At 50.1% G+C, this 16,628-nt stretch overlaps 1 protein-coding gene across 1 annotated transcript in view; it reads right to left on the minus strand.

The window, feature by feature from the left end:
• Positions 1 to 16,628, minus strand: part of LOC142818438 (protein FAM222A-like) — a 195,289-nt gene that overhangs the window by 86,604 nt on the left and 92,057 nt on the right. The gene's annotated exons all lie outside the window — the stretch shown is intronic.

Consider the following 16,628-nt stretch of genomic DNA (forward strand, 5'->3'; position numbering starts at 1 on the left):
AGGGAGAGGGGAGGAACAGGGATGGAACGTGAGTCACATGATTCGCACACTCTGAAAGTACTGGGAGGGAAGGAAAGGGGCAGGCAAGTATAGGGCTCCAGTGCCCCAGTGCATGACAGGCATGTGGGGGTGGGGGCACAGGGCTGCCGGTGGACTCCAGTGGACTGGGGGGGCCCACCGAGGTGAAGGAGAGCCACTCATGTGGTTGTGGAAGAAAACATGGTCCACCCACTATTTTTTGTTGCCCATCCCTGCTCTATCTGTATTAGCATGGCACTGTCCACCCTTCCATGTATAAATCCCATCCATAGCATTTCAATCTGGGTATTTTCTGTTTACACAAAGCAAGGATCCAGAACCAGGACCCAAACCTGCTCTCCCTGCACATCAGTGCTGAGCACTAACTGGTCAATACACACTATCCCAGACCACTGCTCCATAGCCTCATTCATAGAGCATCCAAAGCAGATGCTGCTGCACAGACACATGCAATCTACACCCGGATATGCTTAAAAAGGTAGCATGTAATAAAGTACAATTATTAACCCCTTCCCCCCCCACACCTCCTCTTGTCTCTGGTGCCTTCCACCCATGCAAATCCCAGTGCTGCACAAGCAGTAGTTGACCCCCAGTGCTCTGTGGGGAAGGTGAGTGCAATGGGGTGCAACACAATACAATTTACAGATGAGGAAGTGGGGTGCAGAGAGGGAGAAGTGGACACAGCGAGTCTGTGCTGGGACTACAGTCTAGGAGATGCCTCCAATGGTCACTGTCTCTCAATAAGGCAGCTTGAGAATTCCCTTCCCTTGGGCACAGATCTCCCAGGCTGGGGAATGTTTCAATGGCCCAGGCCTGGGGCGCTGAGCAATGGTGTTTACTGCTAGGGCTGCTGGCAGTGACCCTCTCTGCAGGCTCAGAACCCATGTCCCCAAGGGATCTCCTGGGATCATTAGGTGGGAAGCAGATGCCCAGTCTCACCATCTAGGCTGACCATGCTGGCAGGCTGTAGGAGGCACTGGACACTCCTGCAGAGCTAATCCTGGCACACACTGCCCCCTTCACCACCTTGTGGGTGCTTGCAACACGGCATTAGGGATGTAAAGGGTTAACCAGTTAACCACAGCCTGGGCTGGCTGGAGCAGCACCCCTCCCCCGCCCCGCCCCGCCCCGCCCCCACCTGTGGCATGCCAGCTGGGCCCACCGTGCCATGGGTGTGACATCTCCAGCCTTGCCAGGTCCACCGTGCCACACTGCAGGCAGAGGGCTGCTCCAGCCAGCCTGCCCCACCCGCAGCGTGACTCAGTGGGCTGGTTAGCCAGTTAAACACGTCGTTTAACCAGTGAACATTTTAAACAGGATTTTACATCCCTGCTCCACACCGCAGCAAACATTTGCCAACAGACACTCAAAATGGCCTGTAACTCGCTTTGGGCACTTCTAGAGCCGGAAGAAGAACAAGTCCCTTTTTTATCATTTCCAAAGCAGCGACTAATCACACAGGGGCAGGGAAGGCCCCTCAGAGCTTGGACACTCCTCCATTGCACAACAAGAGCAGCAGGATAACAAGCCGAGATGAAGGAGGACAACACTCCATTAGCTAGATCAGAAGGGATAAGAACCACCACTACGAGCAACTTCCAGCTGCCTCCTCCTCCTCCCCTTACAGGCCCCAAGAACAGAGGGCAGACAAGTGTAACCCCTCCTTTTCACTAGCCCAGTGTGAGATTATTCAGAGTAGGGGAAGCCTTGTGAATTCTTACACCACTGAGGGAGGCTAGGCCTGAGGCTGCTTGGTGTGCTCTGCGTTGTGTATGTGAGTGTGTGTGTGTGAGCACCTCAGACAGACCCACTCAGACAAACCATCAGGAACAGGCTTTATTCTGTAAAAACATAGAACAGGAAAACAGTTCAGCAGCCCCTCCTCTCAGCATGCAGCCTGGGTGCTGCTTCCAGCACAGTCCTTGCTGAGACGTACTCCTCCACCTCTAACCCCTCATTTCCTCGGTGCGGGAGACCCAAAGCTAGATCTATCTTCAGCTTTGGGTGCCGGCCAAACATTAAGAAGAATGGGGAAAACCCAGTGGACTCATGACGAGTGCAGTTGTAGGCATGAGTCATGGACTCAACATAGTCCTTCCAATTTGCTTTTTGCTCTGGACACAGGGTTCCCAGCATATTCATGAGTGTCCGGTTGAACCGCTCAGTAGTCCCGTTCCCCTGGGGGTGATAGGGCGTGGTTCTGCTTTTTGAGATCCCCAACAGTTTCCAAAGCTGGACAAGGAGATTACTTTCAAAATTCCTCCCCTGGTCTGTATGTATCCTTTCAGGGATGCCATAGTTGCAGATGAAGTGTTTCCACATCACCTTGGCCACAGTAGATGCCCGTTGGTCACGAGTAGGGTATGCCTGAGCATAGCGACTAAAGTGGTCAGTAACCACAAGGATATTCTCGATGCCCCCTCGGGATGGTTCCAGGGTGAGACAGTCAATACATACTAGCTCCAGGGGCCTACTGGTATGGATGGAGATAAGTGGAACTCTGTTTCCAGAGATGCCTCTCTTCCTTAGGCAGCACCTTTTGCAGGAAAGGCACCACTTCTGGATGGTGGACTGCATGCCTGGCCAATAACAGCGAGTGCGGATGAGGTCCACTGTACGGTCAATGCCCACGTGTCCCATGTCTGTGTGCAGAGCTTCAAACACTTCTCTCTGGAGTTTCTCTGGTAGCACAACTTGTTGGATCTGTCCCTCTCCTGGGATTGTTGTTCTCCTGTAAAGGATCCCTTCTACCAGCTGCAATCGTTTCCATTGGTTCAGTAATATCTTCACTGGTGTTATTTCCTTCCGCCTCTCCCGGGCACTGGGTGTCCGCTGTCTGGGCAGGTAGGATCTTACTCGAGAGATTACTGCATCCTTTTCCTGCAGCCTCCTCAGTTCTTCCTTAGGCAGGCCTGGGATTAACTCTATGCCTGGCCAATGGAGTGGCTCAGCTCCACCTGTTGCTCTCCCTTGGCCATCACCCTGGGTTGCTATGGAAGACACATTGCATCCGGCATTCAGAACAGTAGCCACCTCCTCCCAGGGTAGTCGAGACAGGCCATCAGCATTGGCATTGCTTCTCCCAGGCCGGTACTTTATGTCAAAGTTAAACTCTGCCAGCTTTGCCATCCACCTTTGACTAGTTGCATCCAACCTAGCAGAAGTAGTGACATAGGTCAGTGGATTGTTGTCAGTTAGCACTGGGAATTGGTGTCCTAGAAGATAGTCCCTAAATTTATCTGCAGCTGCCCATTTTAATGCCAAAAACTCCAGTTTATGGGCAGGATAATTTTTTTCTGAGGCAGTTAAGCGCCTGCTGGCATAAGCTATGACTCTCTCCTTTCCTAACTGAACCTGTGCCAGTACAGCTCCTAGACCCTCCGTAGATGCATCTGTCTGGAGAATGAATGGTGAACTGTAGTCAGCATAACCTAATATTGGTGCAGTTGTCAGCTTTGTCTTCAGCTCTGTAAAAGCCTGGTCACATTCCTTTGTCCAAACAAAACTTGGTATCTTAATAGGACCCCTCTTATTCCTCCTTCTAGTCTGGGTGCCCCCTCCAGTTAGTCTGAATAACGGGGCTGCCAATTTGGAGTAGCCTTTGATGTATCTTCTGTAGTAGCCAGTGAACCCAAGAAACTGTAACACTTCCTTCCTGTTAGCAGGGATCCTCCAGTCTCTCACCTGCTGAACTTTATCTGGATCTGTTGCAATGCCTTGGGCAGATACTATGTGCCCAAGATATCGTACCTTTTCTCGTAGCAGATGACATTTTCTGGGCGTTAGCTTGAGCTTGTGTTGGCGGAGTCTGTCAAAAACCATCTCCAAGCGCTGCAGATGCTCCTCAAAAGTACTGGAGAACACTATGACATCATCGAGATGAATCAATACTGCTGAGAAGTTCAGATCCCCCAAAACATGTGTCATCAACCTCTGGAAGGTAGCTGGTGCGTTCTGTAGACCGAAGGGCATCCGATTACATTCAAACAGTCCCATGGGGGTGATATTTGGGTTTATCTTCTTCTGCCATTTCTACCTGCCAATATCCTGAAGTAAGATCTAGTGTAGAGTAATATCTGGCTCCTCCTAAGGCATCCAGAGCTTCTTCCATACGGGGCAGAGGAAATGCATCCCGAGTGGTTTTAGCATTCAGCTGTCTGTAGTCAATGCACACTCTCATAGAGCCATCTTTCTTCCTTGCCACCACCATTGGTGAAGCATATGGGCTTTGACTTGGTCTTATTGCGCCCACCTCTGCCATACCCTGCAAGTGCTTGCGGACCTCCTGGTACTGTGCTGGAGGTATCCTCCGGTAGGGTTGTCTAACAGGAGTAGTGTCGATCAGGGGTATCCCATGCTTGACTGTGGAAGTACACCCCAAGTCAAGATCATTTTTAGAGAATACATCTGTGTTCCGCTTCAACAGTTCTTCCAACATCGTCAGTTGAGCGGGGTCCTGCACAGCTACCTGACTCAGGTCTACTTCTGGCACCTCGGCATTGGCTTGTGCCTCTTCTCTCGGTGCTTGCCCTGGAGAGTATTTTAAGCTGCTGCTCACGCTAGCCATGCTGTAGGCTACTGATGCTGTAGCTAGATGCTGGTTCCTCCCTATTATTGCTGTTGTTTGGCCTACATTCTGCAGATAAACATAAGCCTTCCCGTGTTCAACATCTACTATACCTTCCTCCACCCTCAAATTCCCGGGCAGGTGACTCTTAGCTTCAGGTTCAACCAGAACAGTGTATGGCTCCCATCCTGCACCCCAAGGGGCCTTCACAGGTACAGTTTTTCCTTCTCCAGCTCTCAACAAGATGGGTTGCTTGCCAGTGTATCTCAAGGATGGTCTCTCTTGGCCAGAGATTACTTGCTTATAGGCTGCATGACAGACTGGTGACTTCTCTTTCAGGCAATCTGGGAATTGGTTGCCCAATTGGTTGGCTAAATCCTGCCAGCTGGAACGTATGACATTTGTCCCCAACAACACAGGGACTCCCTGTCGGTACTTCGTTCCAGGCACCAGAAGGGCAGGGACTCCCTTGTAGGTTTGCCCAAGGAAAGATAAATCTAATTTGATAGCTCCTAGATGAGAGACTGCTTGGCCACCAGCACCCTCTATCAGGAGATCTACAGGTGTGGGATGTGACTTGCCCAGGGTAGGGTGATTTCTCCAGAAATCCTCTGTGATGGTTGTGACCTGCGACCCTGAATCAATTAGAGCCTTGTACAGAATACCATTCACTTCCACAATTTCCTCGGTCAAGGGCCCCACCAGGCTGGGAGGCCAGCTGGCAGATGGTCGGGTACACTGGGACGTTGTGCACACTGATGCTATTGGGGAACTTCTCACCAACTCTGTGCCCTTCACTTGCCCCTCAGTGTCAGGCTTTAGCAGTTTAAAGAGGAGGGAGCCTGAGAGAGTTGACGGCAGCCACGGGCTATGTGGCCTTCTTGTCCACAACGGTGGCATACAAAACGGCCTCTGGTGACACGGGCACTGTTGTCAGGGGTACTTCCCCCACTTTCCCATCTAGAATTTTGAGGTGCTGCCCTCATTGCTACACCTTGCTGCAATACCTGTGCCTCCAGCTGCCCCATTCTCACATGGCTCTGTTTCTGGAGGGCAGTCAGTTCCTGGATTAGTCCAGTTAGGCCCTTCATTGTCTCCAGCATTGCCTGATGCGGGGTAGTGCTGGGTGGAGGTACCTCAGGAGCAGCCTGCACAGCATCATCTGACGGGGCAGCTTGTTGCAGGCTATTTATCCTCTGGGCTGGCCCATGGATTCTACCCTCTACATTCCTCTCCCGGGCCAGCTGACACAGTTCTTCTTGCAACTGTCGGAATGTCATGTAGCGAGGCTGCATAGGTGCCAACCTGTTCCGCACTTCTCGGTCCCGGATGCCCCGCATGAACTGTTGTGTCAGTTTATAGTCCCGATCAGGGAAGGATCGGCCCTGTTGGAGCGTCTCCTCTACTACCCGCAGTAAGGCTTCTAACTCGATGGCATAGGCTGAGGCTGTTTCTCTAGGGCGTTGGCATCGCTCATAAAAGTCTGCCAAGGGGTCCAATGATAAATGACAGTCACTGTATTCTGCTCTAAGCTCTTCAACAGCTCGGGCTGGAAACTGCTCCTGAGGAGGCAGATTAAGGACTAATTTACGGGCCCCCCCACTTAGGTATCTGACAAGGGTGGGGAACTTCAGAGGCTCAGGAATGCCAGTGGCTGCTAGCAGATACTCTATATCTTTTATCCAGTCCTCAATGTCTACTCTGCAATCTGTACCACCACTGAAAACAGGCACCCCACGGATTTGGTGCTGTGCAGGGAGATATGGCACTGCCATGCTCTTCCCTAAGGTTTCCCCTCCAACAGCTATATCCTTAGCCACAGGGATCTCTAGGCCACGACACCCATTAGGGGTCTCTACTTTCACTGACACCAACCCCGGGTCATACCAATCCCCCTGGGCTCTAAACTGTGAGTTCATGCTGTCCTGGTGTGGCAGATTCCTAACTCTCTGCAAACTAATCAAGCTTCCCCTATCCGAGTCACGGCACCAGTAACTAAAAAATGTAACCCCTCCTGTTGGCTAGCCCAGTGGGAGGTTATTCAGCATAGGGGAAGCTTGTGACTCCTTACACCACTGTGGGGGGAGGGCTAGGCCTGAGGTTGCTTGGTGTGCTCTGCGTTGTGTGTGTGTGAGTGCACCTCAGACAGACCCACTCAGACAAACCATCAGGAACAGGCTTTATTCTGTAAAAACATAGAACAGGAAAACAGTTCAGCAGCCCCTCCTCTCAGCATGCAGCCTGGGTGCTGCTTCCAGCACAGTCCTTGCTGAGACCCTGCTGGGGGCAGAGGGCACGTCCTGGAAGGAACCAGGAAGTTCTCCCAACGTGCCGCAGTTTGTAGTCCACAACTTGTAGTTCCCAGGGCTGCTGCTGAAACACACTGGACCTTGGGCTACACAAGGAAGAGGCGGATGCCTGAGACACGATGTGAGTTCCCCATGAATCCTAGACTGGGACTCCTGCAATATGCACTTAGTGAGGGAGGGAACCCTGCACTGCAGCCCTCAGCTGCTCCCTGCCATTCTAACGCAGGGCTCAGACACTCTAGAAAGATCTAGAACAGACTCCCACATAACCAACTGTCCCCTCCCCGCAAATGCGCTCAGTGTTCTGCACTTCCCTTAACTCTCTGCCTACATCACTTCTGAAGACCACAGCCACCCATCCAGTAGAGTTCTTTTTCACAGTGGCTGTGCAATACAAATTTAATAACCAATACCAAATTACTCTCTTATCCCTCTCCTTTTCTTGCCATGGCCAGTACCAACTGTTCTCTGTGTCATGTTCTCAAAGCTTTGCCTGGGCTAGTTTTATGGCAAGTTTCTCCATACTCCTTTTAACATACAGCTTGGAGCACACAGTGGACTCCAGGCATGAATCTTGCACAGAACTTCCTGCCTATTCAGTGCTCAGACCCGAGCACCGCTTGGGGAGACCTACCAGCTGGACAAGAACAGAGCACAAGCCCACACTGCTCCCAGGCACAGCTTGTATGTGGAACACACCTATGGAGGGCTCCACTGGTGCCACTAAGGCAAATCTGTTCCATTGCTCAGGGCCTACTGAGCTGACATGATTTGGCATTTCTAAACACCTGGGGCATTGGTGCCCTGCAATGCTAGCCACAGAGAGTGGGCCAGGTCCCAAACTCCAGGCCTCCTGTAATGGGGTGGACAAAGCCCTGAGCCCAGAAAAGGCCACAGAGAAGTCCTCCAGGAGGCTAGAGTGGTAACAGAAGAAACTGGCCAATTAGGAGCCAGGGAGGCTGTCAAGGCTGTTCTCCGCTCTGGCACAATGAATGCAGGAGTTGGGGGCCCGCAAGAGCACTCCAAACCCTTGTCTCCACAGGCTCTGGTACAAAAACTTCCCCCAAAAATCCTAATACCCAGACTTTGTGGAACCCACTGCCACCATCAAGTGGCTTTTGAACCCACAGACAGGGGTGGACACTTGAAACCTACCCCAGGGCACCCCAAGCTCTTTCCCCCAAAGAGCTTGGAAAACAAAAGAGAAAAACAAGCTGCAGTCTGTGGTAGCTGACCCCTCAGTCAGACATGTGGATACACACAGACAGACCTTTCCAGGACACACACACAAAAAATCAACCAATCCTGGTTAATTAGAAAAAAGAAACAATTATTTTATTATGAAAACAAAGCTACAGTTGCAAGCATAGTAAAGTGGCTAGATGGAAAGAACCACCAATTGATATAGATACTCAGGGAAAGTCCCTGGGCTAAAAGCCTTAGTTACAAAAGAGAAAAACAAAACAACTAACAGCTCAGACATTATTTCCATATCCCCAAACCAGGAAAACAACAAACCCTGACAAACTTTGCCCTGTTTGCACCTTGTAAGAAGTCCGTTTTTGGAAATAGATGGCCTCCCATCTCCCTCAGTCTTAGAAGAAACTGCTCTGCCTCTCAAACAAAGAAACATAGAGAGAAAACCCCTCTCTTCCAGTTTGAAATTCCTACCTGCATTGTTATTGGCTGACCACCTGATACCTGGCTAGGTACAGGAGACATTAGTTAACCCCTTAGTCACCGGGTGCTGGTCAGCACTCCTGATTATGAGGCCTACGAAAGGAACTGCAAAGCTCAGCAGCCATTCAGTTGCAGTGGAGCCTTGAAGGAGAGAACACCAGGGGTGGAATGGCAGCACAATGGACAGCTCCCAGTGGAGAGCTGCTGAGAGACTGTGGACTGGGAGATAAAGCCCTGAGGTAAAGGCAAAGGAGAGGTCTCCAGGAGGGGAAGCCCTGGAGGGACCATTTTCATCCTGAGTGGGGCAATAGACTGAGTTAGAGAGACACTCTACAGAGGGCACTGGGTTGTTAGAGGTGTACCCTGGAAGGGGTTGAGAATCATTAAGTGTGACTTGGCCAGAGGGCTGAGATGCTGAAGAGGGTTTTGGAATCAAACAGAGTGCAGACACATGTATTCAGTCAGTCAGGGACACTCATGGGAAGTGAGTGCCGATCCTGTTACACCTCCCCAGTGTAGCCTGCCGAGCTATAACTTTTCCTATCCTATCCCTTGTTCTGTATTCTAACAGTAATGCCAGTAATGCAAGGCCTGTAGGATCTACCCTGCATGAAGTTGGCTTCAGCAGTAGTATAGTGTGAGTAAGGGTTAATATCTTTTAGAAGATAAATTAAAATCTTTTAATATCGTTTTTAGAAGTTGTGAAAGGCTTGTGGTGAAATCTTCAGTTGCGTCATAACACATATAGCGGCCAGATAAGGGTGGTGGTATGTGACTCAACACCTTGTGAGAGCTAAAGTAGGTCCTAAAATGCAAAACCCAGCAAAACTGCCATTCTGATCAAGGAAACAAAAACCTTTCAATTAACTACAAGTTCCCACTTTTCCCACAACTGGGAATGAGTCCCAGAAGGATGTCAGATGTTTTTATTTATGAATATTCAAAAGATGCCCCAATATCACCATATAATCAAGTAGGTGTACCCACAAAATCTCAGGGTGTGGAAACCTGGTTTTTGCTTATTGGAGGCTGGGTATTATAATGCAAAAAGAGGTATAAAAGCTGTGGGAATAAGGAAGCCCTGGGCTCAAGCACAAGCCCTATCTTCTTCCTCATCAAGTATTTTTTTCTTTCAGTTAAGCTCTTTGCTTCACTTTACTTATTCTTTCTAAGTCTTTGCTTCTGAGTTCTCCATACTTCACCTTGCACCAAAGTCCCACAGGTGGAGGGAGGCTGGTCCTTCCATGCTGGGCCTTTGGGGAGAAGGGGATGTGAGTATGGTATTACACTGCTCTACAGCCAAAATGCTTCTGAAATAAATATAGTCAAACTTTACTCATTCTGGGTCACTGAGAACGAAAATGATGCTTAAAATTGTTGATTGGCTCTAGTTTTCAAGATTGCTATTGGGTCAGTATATACGACCCTTGACTTGCGAATGGCGGAGGATAAGTGAGTTATGAAGGGAAGGGATCTCAATTTAAACCAGAAATGACTAAAATACATCTTTGACTGGATCTATGAATAAATCTATGACTGGGTTTGGACAGTACTTGCTTTTTAGGCAAAACAATGAATGATACAATCTGAAGCTGGTATTGCGTCATACATGATATGAATTGCATCATGTTATTCCTAGAAGTCATGGATGTTTTGCTGCATAATGGCAATGTTTGCCATCAATTCCGGTTGGTCATGCAGTCCATATGAAGGAAACCTATGACAACATGAAACAACTTTTGAGGTGCATAAACTATGACCAACATCAGTGGCAGCTTTGTGGCGATTTGAAGGTTGTTGCTCTCTTGCTTGGTCTGCAGACTGGATACACAAAGTACTGCTGTTTTCTCTGTGAATGGGATAGTCGTGTAAGAGATTCCCACTACATCAAGATAGATTGGCCACTCCGACAGTCATTGGAGCCTGGGAGGAAAAGTGTTCAGCATCCACCACTTGTTGAATCAAGGAAGATTTTGTTACCACCCTTACACATCACACTGGGTCTGATGAAGAACTTTGTCAAGGCCATGGACAAAACACAAGCAGCTTTCAAGTACCTCCGTGGAAAATTTCCAAGGTTAAGTGAAGCTAAGATAAAGGAAGGTGTCTTTGTTGGTCCTCAGATTCGTGAACTTCTTCGAGATGATGCATTTGACCATGCACTGCGTGGCAAGGAAAAGACGGCATGGAAAGCCTTCCAGTTAGTGGCAATAAATTTTCTCGGAAACAACAAGGCAGACAACTACTGGTTGTTGGTGGAAAACCTCCTCAAGGCGTACAAAAGCCTTGGTTGCAACATGTCACTAAAGATACATTTTTTGCACTCTCATCTAGATTTTTTTCTACCGAACTGCGGAGCAGTGAGTGACAAGCATGACGAGTGATTTCACCGGGACATTGCAACAATGGAGAAACGCTATCAGGGCAAATGGAGCCCATCAATGCTTGCAGACTATTGCTGGACAGTGACAAGAGATGCTCCATTTAATGAATACAAGAGACAAGCCAAGAAGCGCCGAGTAGACACTGAATAGGACTAAACTATGTACATAATAGTTTTTTGCCTTTTGTTTCATAATAAATTTTATTTATATAACCCTTTTGCTGATTTTTAAAGTGTTACATAAACAGGACAGGTGAAATATTATCATGTAAAGCAACCATAAAGACATGAAAAGACCTAGGTTTACAATTTATGATTAAAACTCTACTATCTACACAATATACATAGACGTAAAATGTAAAAACTTAAGTATCTTGGAAACAGTAGCCAATCAGTTGTTTTAATTGTCATATTTGAATTCAGCACATCAAAATACATAATAAATAGCACATTTTATCTCTGAAGCAGACAACTTCTAAAAAATTGTAGACCAGTGTTATATTAGGTAACTAGCCAATTAGTCCGTCATAAGACGGGATTTTCAGGTCTCTCCTCCACATTGGTTTTCTCTCTTGACCCTCCGGTCTCTTGCTCTGTGTCTGTGTGTCTCTCTCTCTCTCCTCCTCCTCCTACTGACTCCCCCCCCTTCTCCTCCTACTGACTCCCCCCTCTCTCTCTCAGCTCTCCTCCGCCTCCTGCCTCTCTCTCTCTCTGTGTCTCTCTCTTTCTCTTCTCCTCCCCTTCCTGCCTTTCACTCAGGGTACCGTGGAGCCCAAACAGCCCGTGCTGCATGGGGAGCGCGGAGCCCAAACAGTCACTTGTGCCACTTGCTTGCCGCAAGTCACCACCCCACCCCCCTTCGCCTCCCGCCGTGGCGCTCGGCTGACTTCTGTGCCGCTCAGCCGGGCCGCAGCGGGGGAGCAAGAGGCGCAAGCGGCCGTTTGGGCCCCGCACTCCCCATGCAGCACGGACCGCCCAGAGGGAACAGCCAGCATTTCAGGCAACAGCACCTCCCAGAGGGAACAGCCAGCATTTCAGCGTTACAGACTCTCAGAGATTGGGCTACTATATATATGACTAGCCAATTAGTCCGTCATAAGACGGGATTTTCAGGTCTCTCCTTCACGTCAGTTTTCTCTCTTGAGCCTCTGGTCTCTAGCTCTGTGTGTCTCTCTCTCTCCTCCTCCTCCTACTGACTCCCCCCCCTTCTCCTCCCCCTCCTGCCTCTCCCTCGGGGGACTGCGGAGCCCAAACGGCCATTTGGACTCTGCACTCCCCGTGCTGCATGGGGAGCGTGGAGCCCAAACAGTCGCTTGCGCCACTTGTTTGCTGGCTGTTCCCTCCGGGTGGAGGATTGGGTCAAAGGAAATCTGATGCGGTTCAAGAAGGACAAGTGTAGAGTCCTGCACTTGGGAGGGAAGAATCCCAAGTATTGGTACAGGCTGGGGACTGACTGGCTAAGTAGCAGTTCGCGAGGCGTTCAGGGCCCCCCCAATTCCCCCCACCCCCAAGAAGCCCCACTACCTCCCTCCGAAAATGGAGGTAGTGCTGGCTTCCTGCAGAGTGGAGGGAACTCCAGCACCTGCGTGCCACTTCCGGGGGTTCCAGAGGTGTGCTGCCTGCTCCCCTCCTCCAGGTCTGTGGCGCACCGGGAGGCAGTAGGAGTCCCGGAGGAAGGCGCATGCTGGGGCTTCCGGGGGGGGTGGGGGGAAGAGAGGGGAAGGGAGGCGCACACTGGGGCTCCCCTCCTCTGCTGTGGAGGAGGTAGGAGTCCCAGGGGGAAGCGCGCGCCGGGGAGGGGGGAGGAGTCCCGGAGGGGAAATGCACGCCAGGGCTTTCCTTCTTTGTGGGGGAGAGGGGAGAAGTCCCGGGAGGAGGCTCTTGCCGGAGCTTCCCTCCTCTGGCGGGGGGGAAGGCGCGTGCCGAGGATTCCCTGCCCCAGCCAACACCCTGCCCCCTGCTCCCACTGGCATCCTGGCCCCTGCCCCCCCCCAGCACCCTGTCTCCACCCCAGCACTCTGTCCCTTGCCTCCACTGACATCCTGTCCTCTGCCCCAGGCCCTTGTCCTGGAACCCACTGGCCCTCTGTCCCTTGCCCCAGCACCCACTGGCACTCTGCCCCAGCACCCTGCTCTGGCACCCAGTCTCCTGCCCCAGCACCTACAAGCACCCTGTCCCCTGCCCTGGCACCCTGTCCCCTGTCCCGGTACCCCCTGGCACCCTTCCCCAGTATCCTGTCCCCTGCTCCCACCAGCACAGTTGGGGCCACATTAGTGAGGCTTGTGGGGATTTTGGAGGAGTTTTTATTTTGCATCTCCCTTGTGTGGCCCCAACTGACTTTTCTTGGGTCAGTGACCCCTGACTCAGAACAGGTTCCCTGCCCTTCTCATAAATAAAGACAATGCAGAAACTTTTTGTGTTTGACACAGTCTTTTATTTAAAAATGAAGCCTGACCAACAAACCCCCAATTGGGGCCAAGCCCCCATCTGGCCACAGCATCATAACACTCCTGTGCTCCCCCTTCCCCCAGACCTTCGATCTGAACCTATCATACACTGGAACCCCCTGACCTGAGCCCCTCACATACCCCAACCCAAATTCCTGAACCCTCACATCCACAAGCCTGTGGCTTGCTTAGAACCCTAACCCTCCATCTGACCCCAACACTGCCCAGCCTGGAGCCCCCTCCCCGAGCCAGCATCCCCTTCTCCACCTCCTCCTGCATCCAGATTTCCTCCCAGAGCTTGCACTTCTCACACCTTCCCACACCCAAATCCCTCATTCCCACCCCAGAGCCCACACCTCCTGTCTCAACCCAGTGAGGGTACAGTTAGACTGCAGGAGTTTTTCAGGATTTGGGAGATATCCCAGAAAAACTCTTCTGCATCCAGGGATGCATTTGTTCTTCCACTTCTTTTAGTGGAAGAGCAAACATGCTCTTTTGGTCACCCCTGTATTCCTCTTTCCATGAGGAATAAGGGGTCTTCCAAAAGAAGGGGTTTTTCTGACATTTGGTCCAGTCTAGACAGGCCAAATATTGGAAAAACCTCTTCCTACAGAAGAATTGGGGAAAAAAGCAGCAGTATAAGGGTTGGGGATAGCAAGTGATGGAGAGGAGGAGAATACAGAGGGCGGGGCTTCAAGGAAGAGGTGGGGCGGTAGATCATGGCTTGTTCTGTCATTTAAAAAGTGATCTTGGATGTAAAAAGGTTGGAGACCACTGACCTATGTAATTCCAAGAAAACCAGGGAAGAGATCACTTGGGAAACCTCCTCCCTAAGGTAAAACTCTCCCCTGCCCCAACGTCCGTTTTGTTTGGAGTTAGGAAAAACAGAGGGGACCCACAGACAAACCTTCCAGGACACAAAAATCAACCAGTACTGGTTAATTAAAAAACAAAACAAACTTTTATTATCAAAACAAAACTACAGTTGCAAGCATAGTAAAGTGGCTAGATGGAAATAGCCACTAATTGATAACGATTCTCAGGGAACCCCCTGGGTTAAAACTTAGTTACAAAGAAAGACCAAACACTTAACCAGCTCAGACATCATTTCCAAATTCCCAAACCAGGAAAACAACAAATCCTGACGGACTAGCAAAACTTGTCCCTGCTTACACGTTATAAGAAGTCCGTTCTTGGAGAGAGAAGTGTCTTCCATCTCCCTTGACACCTGGAAGAAACCGCTCTGCTTTTCAGACAAAGGAGGGAAAGATAAAGACTCCTTTGTCCCAGTTTGAAATTCCTACCTGCACTGTTATTGGCTGACCAGATACCTGGCTAGGGACAGAGTTAACCCCTTAGTCACCAGGTGCTGGTCAGCACTCCTGATTATGACAGTCCTGGCTTGACCAAGCCCTGGCTGGGTTGATTTAGTTGGAGTTGGTCCTGCTTTGGGCAGGACTCGATGACTCCTGAGGTCTCTTCCAGCTCTAGGATTCTGTGATTCTATTATTCTAATTGTGAGTGTGGCTGCTGCTGTGGGCCCCCAGACTGTGGGCCCCCAGATCCACCTCCAGAAATAGCTTTATAGCTTTCAACTTTTGTGACCTGGGGGAAGGAGGGAAAACCTGGAACCTTATAGTCAGATTGGTGAGCCTTACCCACATAAATGCTATTATACTTCTCCCCCTGTCCCCCAGGCAACACCAGCACCTGTGGAAAATAATGGCCCACATTTCTGAAATGAGCCACACAAAAATGGATCCAACCAAAATTAGAAGGGCAGTTTTGAGAAATTAGCATATACACAACGATAAATGTGGAAGGGTGTGTGTGGGAGCTGTGTGTGAGATCTGCATGAGGGCAGGTGTGCACAGGAGCTGCATGAAATTCACGTGTGTGCATGGGCGTGCAAGAAGTAGTGTGGCAGAGTCACACTAGGATTTCTCTGCTGCAAAAATGGCTTTTTTAAAAGAAAGCACAGTTGCCAGAACCTGACACAGAGGGCAATGCTCATACAAATGCATGGATATCAGATTTCTCTAATGTCCCCCCAAATCAGGACATAGCAGACAAAGAGCTGATTCCTCTATGCAGCCTGGATCCAACACTGCATTCAGTAGCCAGGAAAGAAGTAGAAACAGAGCAATGCTCAGCGAAGTATTCCACACACAACTTGACCCACTGAGTGGCTGGGGATCAAAGGGAAAGAAATGCCTGACAGACTGGCAGATCTCCTCTACCTGACAGAACATGCAGGAGCAAATTAGGGAAGATTGGGAGGTTACTCTCATTGTCTTAGCATTTTTTCCCTTTATTTCATCAGCTGCTCTTGGGATTCTGCTGCAGCATGAGGAATAAACAGACAAAATACATGGGAGTTACATACATGCCACATACATGCTATTTGTATTGCACACGCCCTGCTAGCCACTCTTGTCTATACATGTGGTTTGCATAATTACACAATTTCACAGGCATGGCCCTGTGTCCTGCTACACCACAGAACACGTCAAGCCAGTAGGTCAGTGTCTTTTCAGGACACCACCCTGCAGGCCACGACCCTGGTACTGTGACCTGGCTGCATTCACATCACACCAGACACGACTGGCCTGCGCCTCTTGCTCCCCCGCTGCGGCCCGGCTGAGCGGCACAGAAGTCAGCCGAGCGCCACGGCGGGAGGCGAAGGGGGGTGGGGTGGTGACTTGCGGCAAGCAAGTGGCACAAGTGACTGTTTGGGCTCCGCGCTCCCCATGCAGCACGGGCTGTTTGGGCTCCACGGTACCCTGAGTGAAAGGCAGGAAGGGGAGGAGAAGAGAAAGAGAGAGACACAGAGAGAGAGAGAGGCAGGAGGCGGAGGAGAGCTGAGAGAGAGAGGGGGGAGTCAGTAGGAGGAGAAGGGGGGGGAGTCAGTAGGAGGAGGAGGAGAGAGAGAGAGACACACAGACACAGAGCAAGAGACCGGAGGGTCAAGAGAGAAAACCAATGTGGAGGAGAGACCTGAAAATCCCGTCTTATGACGGACTAATTGGCTAGTTACCTAATATAACACTGGTCTACAATTTTTTAGAAGTTGTCTGCTTCAGAGATAAAATGTGCTATTTATTATGTATTTTGATGTGCTGAATTCAAATATGACAATTAAAACAACTGATTGGCTACTGTTTCCAAGATACTTAAGTTTTTACATTTTACGTCTATGTATA

Source organism: Pelodiscus sinensis, chromosome 15, assembly GCF_049634645.1.
Source record: "Pelodiscus sinensis isolate JC-2024 chromosome 15, ASM4963464v1, whole genome shotgun sequence".
NCBI lineage: Eukaryota > Metazoa > Chordata > Testudines > Trionychidae > Pelodiscus > Pelodiscus sinensis.